The sequence below is a fragment of the Cheilinus undulatus genome, linkage group 11, assembly GCF_018320785.1.
Source record: "Cheilinus undulatus linkage group 11, ASM1832078v1, whole genome shotgun sequence".
Classification (NCBI taxonomy): domain Eukaryota; kingdom Metazoa; phylum Chordata; class Actinopteri; order Labriformes; family Labridae; genus Cheilinus; species Cheilinus undulatus.
This window is the reverse complement of record NC_054875.1, coordinates 43,528,781-43,541,137: the sequence shown is the minus strand read 5'-3', so window position 1 is coordinate 43,541,137 and position 12,357 is coordinate 43,528,781. Positions and strand designations below refer to the sequence as shown.

The 12,357-nt window shown below is 37.4% G+C and overlaps 1 long non-coding RNA gene across 1 annotated transcript; it reads right to left on the bottom strand.

Moving 5' to 3' along the window:
- Positions 1 to 1,478: 1,478 nt before the first annotated feature.
- Positions 1,479 to 12,204, bottom strand: LOC121516901. The gene is made up of 3 exons (XR_005992522.1): positions 12,091 to 12,204; positions 9,533 to 9,666; positions 1,479 to 1,564 (listed from the first exon to the last, which is right to left on the bottom strand). It is a non-coding gene; the product is annotated as an uncharacterized LOC121516901 (long non-coding RNA).
- Between the last annotated feature and the right edge of the window lie 153 nt (positions 12,205 to 12,357).

Genomic DNA, 12,357 nt, shown 5'->3' with positions numbered 1-12,357 from the left:
TTGATATTAAAAGCAGATACAAGCTAATATTTACGTCAAATAATGAGTGACATTTACAGCTGATATAGACCAATATTTACAGCTGATATAGACCAATATTTACAGCTGATATAGACCAATATTTACAGCCGATATAGACCAATATTTACAGCTGATATAGACCAATATTTACAGCTGATATAGACCAATATTTACAGCTGATATAGACCAATATTTACAGCTGATATAGACCAATATTTACAGCCGATATAGACCAATATTTACAGCCAATAAATGTATTAAAAATAATAAAAAAATAAAATTTAAGTTTCTAATTTTTTTTCCTTCGTTATCTTTGCAAGATTCGTCTATGTGTAGGGTGCACAAGCAGGCATTCTGACCCTACTCTTTAAAACAGATGCATCCCTATACAGATTTAAAGTCTTACTATCATATCTATATTAGAGCTTTAAAAAAGGTTTGCTTTGATTTATTTTCAAAATAAAAAAGGATGTTTTTGGATTGAAAGCCCCTTCTTCATTTACTGTTTAGCAAGAATTATAGGGCTTTTAGTTTGAAATGTTACATACCATTAAAAACATAAATGAAAACATAAATGAGAAAAGCTTTATCATCAGCATTTATAGATTTTTTTGTGATTTTTGTCAATCAGTGTAATGATGAGCCATCCTCAATGTTCCAAATAGACCACAGGTGCACCCTTCTTGCATTTGCCTAAATTCCAGATGGCCAGTCCATCACTGATTGCAAGAACATACAGTGACCATAACTTGTGTTTTCTGTGTGCTGGTAGGTGTGCTTTTATGTTGAGATACAAGTGAAAATGTTGACAGAACGGGGTATTCTTTTATCGGTATAAGATGTAAAAGTAATTCTGACTTGTACTAAGGGTTAAATATCCTTCAATAGTCAAGCAAATCTGACGCTGCCATTTGCATGTTGAGAGCTTAGCTGGAAATGGTTGTAACACCTGGGTGAAACAGGAAGTATAAATGGCTCCGATCTGTCTTTAAAGATAACAAGATGGCCACTCATTTGTCTCGCACTGTTGACTCAACATGCTGGAGGAAATTATGTGCTACAGCTTTGCACAAACAAACTCATGAAGTCCTAAAAGGTGGTCTTTGATTGTACACAACCTCAGCTGTTTAGGTTTACTTGCTATAATTTTTCTAACTTTGCTGGTAGTAATGTGACAAAAAGAGTATTTTCTCTCAGATTTTTAGGGATAGTAAGAGTCTTAAACCCTGCATGACTTTGTCATCAGTGTGTGAGTGTTTCTCTGGTTGGGTGGGGGGTTTTGTGGGTGAGGGGAGAGATCAGTGGCCCACACATGGCTGTAATTTAATGGAGAATTGCCCAGTGGTTCCTGTGCAGAGGTAAACACAACCAATAGTCAAGCTTTTGTTGTTGAATGACTATGACAACCACCTCCATCAATAAACAATAGAGTGTTAGAGCAGGCTAACAAGGACTCACTGTATGAAGAGAACCCTGCTGTGTCCACTTCTCACCCTCTATTTTAATCTGAGGACGGGTATGATGAGTCTGCAGCATAACCAGCCTGGAATCACACAAAAAGAAAGCACAAAGACATTCTGAGATGTTTCAAGAGAAGAAAATCTTATTTTCCCTGCTTGAATTAAAACATTTCTTCACTTTTCTCCAGAGTTATGGCAGATTTGTGCACAAAAAGGTCAAACTTGAAGAATTTGAGACACAATAAACAAAGAGATAGCGAGAGCTCTGCAGTCACCATCAAGCTGTGAGTCAACAGGGGGCCAATCCTTCAAATCTGAGATGCAATCTGTGCCGGGGTCATAAACATTTACAGGGTGGGAAGTGCTGAGGCGAGGGTCTGCAGGATGGCAGTCCGCTCTCACTTCTAATTAGCTTATGAGAGCGCACTTTCGTCATATAATAGCATGCTCACAACTATTTAGGTGATTTTTGAGTCATTTTAAGGAGCCTTAAATTGATCAAAAATGTATGGATGAAGACAAATATGCATTAAAAAAGCTAACATTTTGTATGCAAATGACAGAAAGGTGGAAATAATAATTTAAGGAAAACATGATTTTACTTTTAGCATATAAAATCAAACATTACTCTTCACTAGCATCTAAAAAAAATCAACATATTCCACTCTGTCAGTGATTGTGTTGTTGTTTTGGTTGGTTTATGGTGCAGGAGGACACATGTTGTGCTCATTCACAGTGATGGATTAAGTTTTGTGGAACATGCAGCCAGATGGCAAAGTGACCAGAGAAAAGTATGGAGCAGATGAAACATTAATGATTTTAACACACCCATGTTAACATATGCACACACACACACACACCAGCCAACAGCTTTTGCAATTAAGGAGAGCGTGGCAACGAGAGTCATGACTGATCATTCTGAGGACACATTTATTTACAAATTTAAGCAAAAAAGTCAAAATTTCCCAGAAAGACGCACAGAATGTTGTGTTAGACTTTTAACACAGGAGTAAAACAACATTTTGAGGGTGTCTGACTTCATCTTGACATATTTCTGACTCAAAAACCATAAGAAGACAAAACATCAGGCAGCAAACCCTCCACACATATAAGATAGACCTGAATGGGCATGTGGTCAGACGTTTTATTTTACCACAGTTTCCTGTGGTAATGAGTAATCTCAGATTGCCGTTATGAGATTATAATGCAGAATTTCCCCTGATAATGTCCTATTTTCCAGAGAACTTGGGATGACTGTTATTAGCCCATATCGCTAAGTTTTTATCACAAATAAACAAGATGAATAAGTCACAACCCTGGGAAATAACAAAACTGTAGTTTTTCATGGGAAAATGGCAGTTCAGAAGGGGACTGACATCAGAGATCTGCAGCCAGACTGTCCTAGATACCCTAATGTTCAACACATTTTGGTTAGAAAACTTGTAAAATATGTACACTTTTAAGACCTCACCTAAGTGTCCTATTGAAATGCATAGGGCAGCCTCTGTTTTCTTCCTTTCCACCATGATTAAGTTAGGTTTAGACATAAAATAGATGTTAGGATTTTGGATGGTTATTAGCAAAATATTGTCACTTTCTGACATAAACTAGTAAATGGGTGGACTATATAAAAAGGAAACGCTATCTAAATAGGTAAACAGTATTTTTTCACAGTTCTTTTCAACCTTCACTGACACCTATGTAACAGAAGAGTCTTTAACAGAATGATTTAATTCTGTTCATTTGATTTCAATTTTTAGAGACTTAATTAGCATAAGACAATCTCAAAGGTGTAGGTGAAGACAGGAAAAAAGTGGCAAAAATATAGAGAAAAACGGTTACAAAGTTGCAAAGTGTTACAGAGTGGCAAAAATTGGTTAAAAGTGGCAAAAAACTTAATATAACAGCAAATACGGGTTGAGAAAGAACGGCAAAAAAGGGGCCATAAAAATGGTGAAAAGTGGTTAAAAAGGGTAAAAATTCGTGAAATGTGGCAAGATTGGTGGAAGTATTTGGTGAAAAGTGGTTAGGGTGGGAAAAATGTTTCAAAGTGGGAAAAAGGGGATAAAACAGCAAAAATGGTTTAAGAAAAGAAATAAAAAGAGGCAGAAATGGGTAAAAATGGTGAAAAGTGGCTAAAAGGGATGAAAAAAGGTTAAATGTGCCATAAACTGGTGGAAATATGTGGTGAAAAGTGGTTGCAGAGTAGCAAAACTTGGTTAAAAGTGGCAAAAAGGGGATAAAACAGCAAAATTGAGCAAAGAAAGGAAAAAAGTGGCAGAAATCGGCAGTTTAAATGGTAAAAAGCATTAAGAAGGTGGATAAAGGGGGAATAAGTGGCAAAAAGGGTTAATGTGGCATAAAATAGTTCAAATACATGGTAAAAAGTGGTTAAAGAGTGGCAAAAAATGGTTCAAAAGTAGCAAGAATAGGTTAAAAGAACCAGAACTGGATAAAACAGCAAATATGGATTATTACATTTAAAAAAAACTTTTAAAAACAGGCAGTAAAAATGGTGAAAAGGGGTTAAAAAGGGTAAAAATTTGTGAAATGTGGGGCGCAGTTGGGCGATGGGTTAAGGCGAACCCCATGTATGCAGACGGCCCGGGTTCGAATCTGGCCTGAGGCCCTTTACCGCATGTCTCACCCCCGTTCTTGTCCCTGTTTCCAACTCTATCCACTATCCTCCTCTATCTAATGAAGGCAAAAAAAATGCCCAAAATAAACCTTAAAAAAAATCGTCAAATATAGCATAAATTAGTGGAAATATATGGTGAAAGTGGTTACGGAGTGGCAAAAAAATTGATTAAAGTAGCATAATAGGTTAAAAGAGGCAAAATTGAGATAAAACAGCAAATGTGAGTTTGGAAAGGAAAAAAATGGGCAGTAAAATTGATGAAAAGTGGTTAAAAAATCTGTTATATCTTTGTCATTATCTGACAAACTTTTAAATGGGTGGACTATATAATGAGGAACGGTATCTAAATAGGTAAACAATATGTTTTCACAGTTCTTTTCAACCTTAACTGACACCTATGTAACAGGAGAGCCTTTAACAGAATGATTTAATGATTCTGTTCATTTGATTTCAATTTTTAAAGACTTACTTAGCAGAAGCAAACAGCTCTCAAAGGGGCAGTTGGAGGCTAAAGGGTAAAAACTTCTCAGAGCACAAAAGCAACACGCTGCATAAAGCACTTGACAGTGAATGTGGTGGTTCTTCTGGGGCTCAGAGGCTATTAGACACCTGGTGGGTTTTCAGGCTCTTCAATGTAGTTTTACAGCCATCATTGACAAAGACAGGCGCAGACCTTGGAGGTATTGACTGCCTTCTGTGACCGCTGAAAGAAACCACTAATCCCTACTGCCTCTGCCTACTGTATTCATCCGTAATCACTTCTTGGCTTTAAAAATCTGCTCACATTCTCTGAAAAATCCATGAAAACATCGGGGCTGTTGCTGCTTTGTGACTGAAAATGTAGTAACGTTTGGAGCCTTTAAGTCTGGAAAGGAGAAAAATCAAAGATTCAATAGACATGTTTGAGTTTGTTCTTACTTTTTCTTGTCAATAAAGTTAAAAGAGTCAGAGCTCATTCAACCACGAGCACAAGGACATGGATAAGAGTGTATTATGGTTGTTAAGGCAACCACAGAAATGGCTTCTATGCTGAACAATAGTCAGATGGGCCTTGGGGAGGCCCAGTGTTGACCCCCCCTCCCCACCCACATCTGCTGCCCCCACATTCAGACTTATGGGATGTTCTGCCGATTATTTTCTGTGCTGCTTCCCCCTTTCAGAAGTGACAGGCCGAGAGAATGAGAATGAAATCGGGAATTCTACCTACATCTGTCCAGGAGCGGATGCAGTATAAGCTCTGGTGGCTCTGTTTTGATCGGAAGTAGGAAGAAAAGAAATATATATGAGGGGCCTATAGACTCAGAGTGTGTGACAAAAGTTCTTATGTGCACTGCAGGGTTTATAAAGGCCAGGAGAAGAGCAAGAAGCATGCAGCTGCAGAGGCCGTAAATAATAACAGAGCATAGCAACCAGAAAGGTATGCAGAGGGAGATTATGAATGTTTCTAGCTCTTTGTTTTTGCTTTTAGTGGTGACACATGACAGGACATAAACACAGCAGGGTGGACAGGCATAGGCAACTGAACCTACACATATCAATCAAAACGATCGGAGAAGAAACAACGTTTTTCAAGGAGTAACACAAGTCATGTGGGGGGCTGTTTGGATAAATTTATACATGTGATAGTTTTAGGATGTAAGGTCCTGTTCATACAATGTATTAACAGGGATTTATATCTTAGGGCTTCAAACTTAAAGAAATGATCTCATTTGGAGCTTTTAAGAGGAAGTTATATGACTTGGAGGCAGATGCATCTGGCTGTGGCTGCTTTGATTAATTTATAAATGGGGTCAATTTTGGCAATACTTGCTTTGAAGTTGTTATCTTGTAGCTCTTACTGCATTTAGACTACATATCTTGTATGTTTGCTGGGTATGGGTGCTCTTTGTTTGGCAGAAACTCTTAGTCTTGGCCAGGCCACTCTTGAAAAAGAGATTTTTAATCTCAATGAGGTTTTCCTTAATAAAGGTTAAATAGGCAGTGGTATAGCTCAGTGGACAAGCAGAAGCTGTATTCCTCGACACACTGGCCATCATGTTTCCTGTCTTTCTTCAGCTGTGCTATCAAAATAAAGGCAACCCCCCCCCCCCAATAAAAACAGGATGAATGATTTAGTTTAGGGCATTTGGATACCAAGTGGTAATCCTTACTGCTCTGTGTGGGAGCACCTACTTCAAATGGTTTGATATCTGAGGGGTCAGACTGCATACACAGGTGGTTTGGGTTCTCTTCATCTGGGTATGAGTGGTTGTGTAGATGCCATATAGATGGTGGTTTGCTTTATGGAGGATCATCACGAGAAAGAAAAAGTAAAAACCCCTCAGCTACCTTTCAGACCTTTCAAAAGGAAATAGACCACTGTTGCTTTTATAAATAAGGGATGACGTTTGAAATCAAAGGTCATAGGCAAAACAGGTCCGCACACCAGGAAGCTTCTGCTCAAAAGTATATGAATAACAAGCGATCCTTCAAGCCAACATGCTCTTAAGCTCTAAACGCTGCTTCTTGTTAATAATTTTTGAGCAGAGCTTACTGGTGCGTAGTCCTTATTTGCTTCATGATAGACTTTGTTTTGGATCCAGTAGCTATTTATGGCTCTTACTTTGACTTTCATATTCAAAATTAATATATGTATGGTATATTTTATATATATATTTTCTGTGACCCACTTTTGGGTTTTGAACCATCAGTTGACAACAACTTTTGTTGAGTATGTACAAAACATGAAGAGCATTAAAGTTTATCCATATTTTCACTGTTCAACATTCATCAGTTTGTCAGTTTTTTGTTAGTAAATTCAACTGGAAAAAGTTCCTTGACTAGCTAGATGAGGTGGAATATCCTTATTTACTGTGACAGAGGCAAATATGCCTTCATCAGTAAACTGATTCTTCTGTGTTCTTGGTACACCGGGAAAGGACAGTAGTCCAGTTAAATGGCCAAATCAAACTATAACTTTAGCTAAACTTGACTGTGCATGTAATATAGTGAACAGGGATGCATGATACGCAGATATCCGATGTGCTGATGGTTACCAGTTTATTTAAGCTAATGCCGACAGCAATACTGATACATGAATGGAGCTCTACCCTAAAGCTTGAGTCCTTGTATCAAACTTTGAAGTGTAAGGACTGGGCATTAACAAAGAAACAGAAGTCAGTCTGCATAAAACTACATAAACCTACCCTACATATTGCTGAATTTTCAGCTAATATAGACCAATATTTAGAGTGGATATATGCTGATATTTACAGCTAAATACAGGCTGATATTTCTAATTAATAAAAGCAGAAAATAAAGCAGATATATACAGCCAAATGGGCATTTTACAGCTGATAAAGGCTTATACTTACTGTGGATATAGAGTTATACTTAAAGAGTATATAGGCCAATATGTATAGTCAATCTAGACCCATATCTACAGCTGATTAAGCTGATATTTATAGCTGATAAATACTGTTTATGGCTGATAAAAGGTTATATTCACAGCCAATATTGAACAATATTTGCAGCCGATAAAGGCTAATGTTTTCATTCAATATAGACTGGTATTTAAAGTTTACAAAGGCTGATATTTACAATTAATATGGGCTTATATTTACAGCTGATACAGGCTAATATTTAGAGTCAACATAGGGCAGACATTTCCAGGCAACATAGGTAATATTTACAGCATATAGAATAATATCTATATGGTCAACATAGGATGATGTTTACAGCTTATATTTGCCAATATTTACATTTGATTTAGGAAAATATTTAAAGCCAACACTGGCTGTTATTTGAAGCTCATTAAGGCTAACATTTGCAGGTAATATAGATTGATATTTAAAGTGTATGTAGCCGAAATTTACAGCTGATATAGGCAGATATTTACAGCCAATAATACTGATGTTTATGGTTGATTTCGGTAAATATTTACAGCCCAGAAAATCAGAAAACTACAGTCAGTTTAGACTGATATCTACATTCAATATTGACTGCTATATTTAGCCGATATTGGTCAATATCAAAGTCAATATAGGTCATATTTACAGCTAATATTTACAGCCAATATAGGCTGATATTCACAGGTGATATATGTCCATATTTACAGTTGATTTAGGAAAATATTTACAGCCAATAGTGGTCAATATTTTCAGAACATTAAGGCTTACATTTGGAGTCAAAATACACTGATATTTAAAGTTTATGTAGCCCGATATTCACAGCTAATATAGGCAGATAGCTGATAAGACTGATGGTTACAGTTAATACTAATTTACAGTAAGTATAGACCGATATCTTCATTCAATATAGACTGCTCTTTTCAACTAATATAGGTTGATATTAACAGTCAATATAGGCCATATTTATAGCCAATATTGGCTTATTAAAGGCTGAATTTACAGATGATATTTGCCAATATTTACAGTTGATTGTGGCAAATATTTTCAGTTGATATTGTCTGATATTTTCAGCTCATTAAGGCTCACATTTGCAGTCAATATAGACCGATATATAAGGTTTAAGTAGCACAATATTTCACTGCTGATATCGGCAGATATTTACAGTTCATAAAACTGATATTTACAGATAATTAGGGTGAATATTTACAGCCCATGAAATCAGAAATTAACAGCCAGAATAGACTGATATCTTCATTCAATATAGATTGCTATACTGAGCTGATATAGATCCATACTTACAGTCAATATAGGCTGATATTTACTGGCCATAAAAGCAGATTTTTACAGGCAATACATCTGGTATAAATATCTTTAGAAAGTTACTATATCTTTTGATGATGATCATAAACTTTTAAAACAAATATCTGCTGATATTAATGCTGATAATCCTATGCATTCCTCAAACTGAATAAGAACTTAAAATAATGAGGAGTCGTTTTAATTTGTGTGTTGCCTAAATTTATGAATTACAAAATTGCCTAAAAGGGCCTTACAAGATTTTGACGTTTTTGGATCCCTTTCCAGAATTATGAAAGCAAACACTCCAAAAAACCCTTAAAAGAGAGATAATTTCAAAGAGGAGAGCAGAGGAGGGGGTCTTCCTGCCAGGGTGGACAGACTTGATAAATATTTAAAGAATAAGTCTTTGTTATGAGCTGTCCGAACTTGTATGACTAGTTTGAATCCCTGTCACTGTTTGGTGAGCTCTTCTCATCATTAACTTGTTCTCTCTCAGGTATGCATCTATTTAGTTTTTCACTCTCGCCCACACAAACAAAAAGCCGATTCTCTCTGCTACACGGTGACCACTGATGCGTTTACAGGCTGGAAAATAAAAAAAGAGGAAAGAAAGACTCCTGTCCGAGGAGGGTATCCACACCCCCACATCCATATTGATTAAACAAATTTGCCACAAATCATTTTACAAATGCCCAGCGGGGGGCTATAGAGGTTGGTGGAAATACCCCATTCATGCTCTGTCCTCCCCCGCGGGGCTGAAGCCTCGACTCTTGGCTCGTTTAAGCGTGCTGACAGCCTCTGATCCTCCGGCCATCTGCAGGGTGGGCTGGCCAGCGCTCAGGGGTCTTTGTGCTCTAAACTTTAGGAGATTTAACAGTCAGACACAGAAGAAAATGTGAAGGTGAAAGACCCCCCCCCCACCACCTAACTCATGATTCCAGCTCATTTGCAAGAGAAACAAATCAAACTGTGAAGTCAAAAACTGCACAGAGCATGTTCGATTCACTGATAGGCACCTTTATAATTAATTTGAACTCATGGTAGACTTTCTGCAGCTCGCAGCAGAAGCCTGTTGTGCTCTTTCAGTGACTCACATATTTTTGAGCCCCGCCCCCGACTCCACGCTTCTCTTTGTGAATGAAAGTGGGTGGAGCCCTCATACATGTGTGTGAGCGAGTATTTATGAAAGTAGGCGCGTGTGTTTTTGTGAGAGCGTGTGCTGAGCCGTTGCCCTGCAGGGGAAAGTAAATAGGAACTTTGTACAGACTTTATTAAAATGTAAACACAAAAACATGAATGATATGAATTTGCATGGTTTTGATGTTTGTGGAAATGTCGGTTGATGCTCGGTGGCTGTAGTTTGCCTTACAGATTGCATCATTTTGTCACTTTAGTCCTCTTAAATACACTCTAGGGGCTTCTGGTTGACACAGACAGCTTTATTTACTGCAATGAAATTAAAACAATATGACTTTATTTGGGAGCAAAGATGCATCCCTTTGTGACAAAGCACCAATTTCCACTAAGTCAACCATTATAAACCATTTGGAGCATTAAGATTCTATCACCTAAACTGTATAAAAATAAGAATAATTGTTGTTTTAACATCATATATTCTTAGCATTCACCCTCCTCTGTTTCTGTTTTTGCTCTGTGTGTAACAGGGGCTGTGGCTCCCCCCCCATAACCTCAAACACATGGTCAGCTCTTATTATTTTAACTGCTTCCAGTGACTTCAGATCTGTACGACCTCTGAGTGCAATCAGGAGACGGAGCGGCCGCATTAAAACAAGCAGGGCAGGGACAGCTTAGGTTACCTGATTATGAAGGGTTTGATGGAGTAAAAATGTGCAGAAATGATTGATCAAAGTCTCAAAAACTAAAAGAAACAACATTTTTATAGTAATGTGACATTATTCTTACTTAAATATACTACTAGGAGTTTGTCCCTGGACATACATCAGACTTAATTTAATACTAAAATGTTATTGTGACCAACAGAAGCAAGTAAACAGTCAGCTAGAACAATGAATATCAAAGTTAAGTTCTATTTAAAGCCTCTTACTGCTAACAGGGAACCTCTGTCCTTTTATTGTCAAATGCTGAGCGCTGTAAACATAAATACTGGGTATGTTATGACCTTAATTGTAGTTTTTCAAAATGCAACTGGCATGTGTATTCCATGTGCACTAATAAATGCTCTTTTGGTGTTTCGTCTTACAACATCAGCACTTTATCTGTTAACACTAGGGAGCTGCTTGAAGCCAATTGCTATGATAACCAAGTGCTCTCTATTTCATTATCCTCTTATTTGCTAATGCTGGTATTAGAATGCTCAGTCAAACAGAGTTATGAATGCTTATTCTTCTGGCATTACTGCCATCATTACTGACATTACAGCCATAGCAAGAAAACAACATTGAAATGGATTTAACCCCTTAACGCCTGTGGTCGCATATTTACCCACGCCGATGAAATCGGCAGGGGTTATGTAAAGGGCTCCATATCTTTCTTCTTTCTTTCAGAGAATATTGGGATAGTGACAGGGAAGTGACAGGGAAGAATCGATTCGATTTTGGTGATGATCTGCGCACCCGTTTGGTTTTTCTCTGACTCTCTCTTTTCTATTTTTTATCTCTGTCTCCCTTACACAATCTCCCTCCTCTTTGACTCCTCTATTTACCTCTTCTCCTTCCTATTGTCTCTTATGCATCTACCTCTTATCTCTTTTTATTTCTCTCTTCTCTCTTTCTGCATTAACTCTTCTATTATTGCATTTCTCTGTTCTGTAATTTTGCATTATCCTTTTTTGTATTCCTGCATCATTCTGTTCTGTTTCATGTCACATCCTTTATGTATCTCCCTCATCTCTTCTTCTGCATCTTTCTCTATTTCTTCATTTCCCTCTTTTCTATCTTAGTATATCTGCCTCTTTATCTTTCTGCATCTCCCTCTTTTCTATTTCTCTCCTCTGTAATTTTGCATTACTCTGTTTCCTATTTCTACATCATGCTGTTCTGTTTCACTTCATCTTCATTTCTGCATCTCCCTCTTTTCTTTTTTTTTTCTTCACCTTGAGGTTTCCGCCAGGTAAAAGGAAGGGTATTTTTTGCTGCTGTAACTTAAGTAAATGTTGCTCAGTGCTGAGCTCAGGGCAGATTAATGGTGGGTCTTCATACATATCAAAGAGTACAGTTTGGACCTGCCCTCTTTATAAACTGCCTTGAGATAATGCTGGCTATAAACTGGCATTATGCAAATACAGACTGATTCATACTTTTACCCAAAAGTGCACCCCATGTTAAGAGGCTGTTGTCCTGAAAGTGGGTGGCCTGGGTCCAGATCCAACCTGTGGCTCCTTTCCTCCATATCATTCCCCACTCTCTCTCCCCAGTTGCTGATTCTATCCAGTTTCTTATCTGAATAAAAACATAAAAAGACCAAAGAGAGAAGAAGTTATCTACACATGCATATGTCAAAATGTACTTTCAGTACTACAGAATCGAGATAAACTGGAGATGGCTTAAACATTATAAAAAATTGAATATTT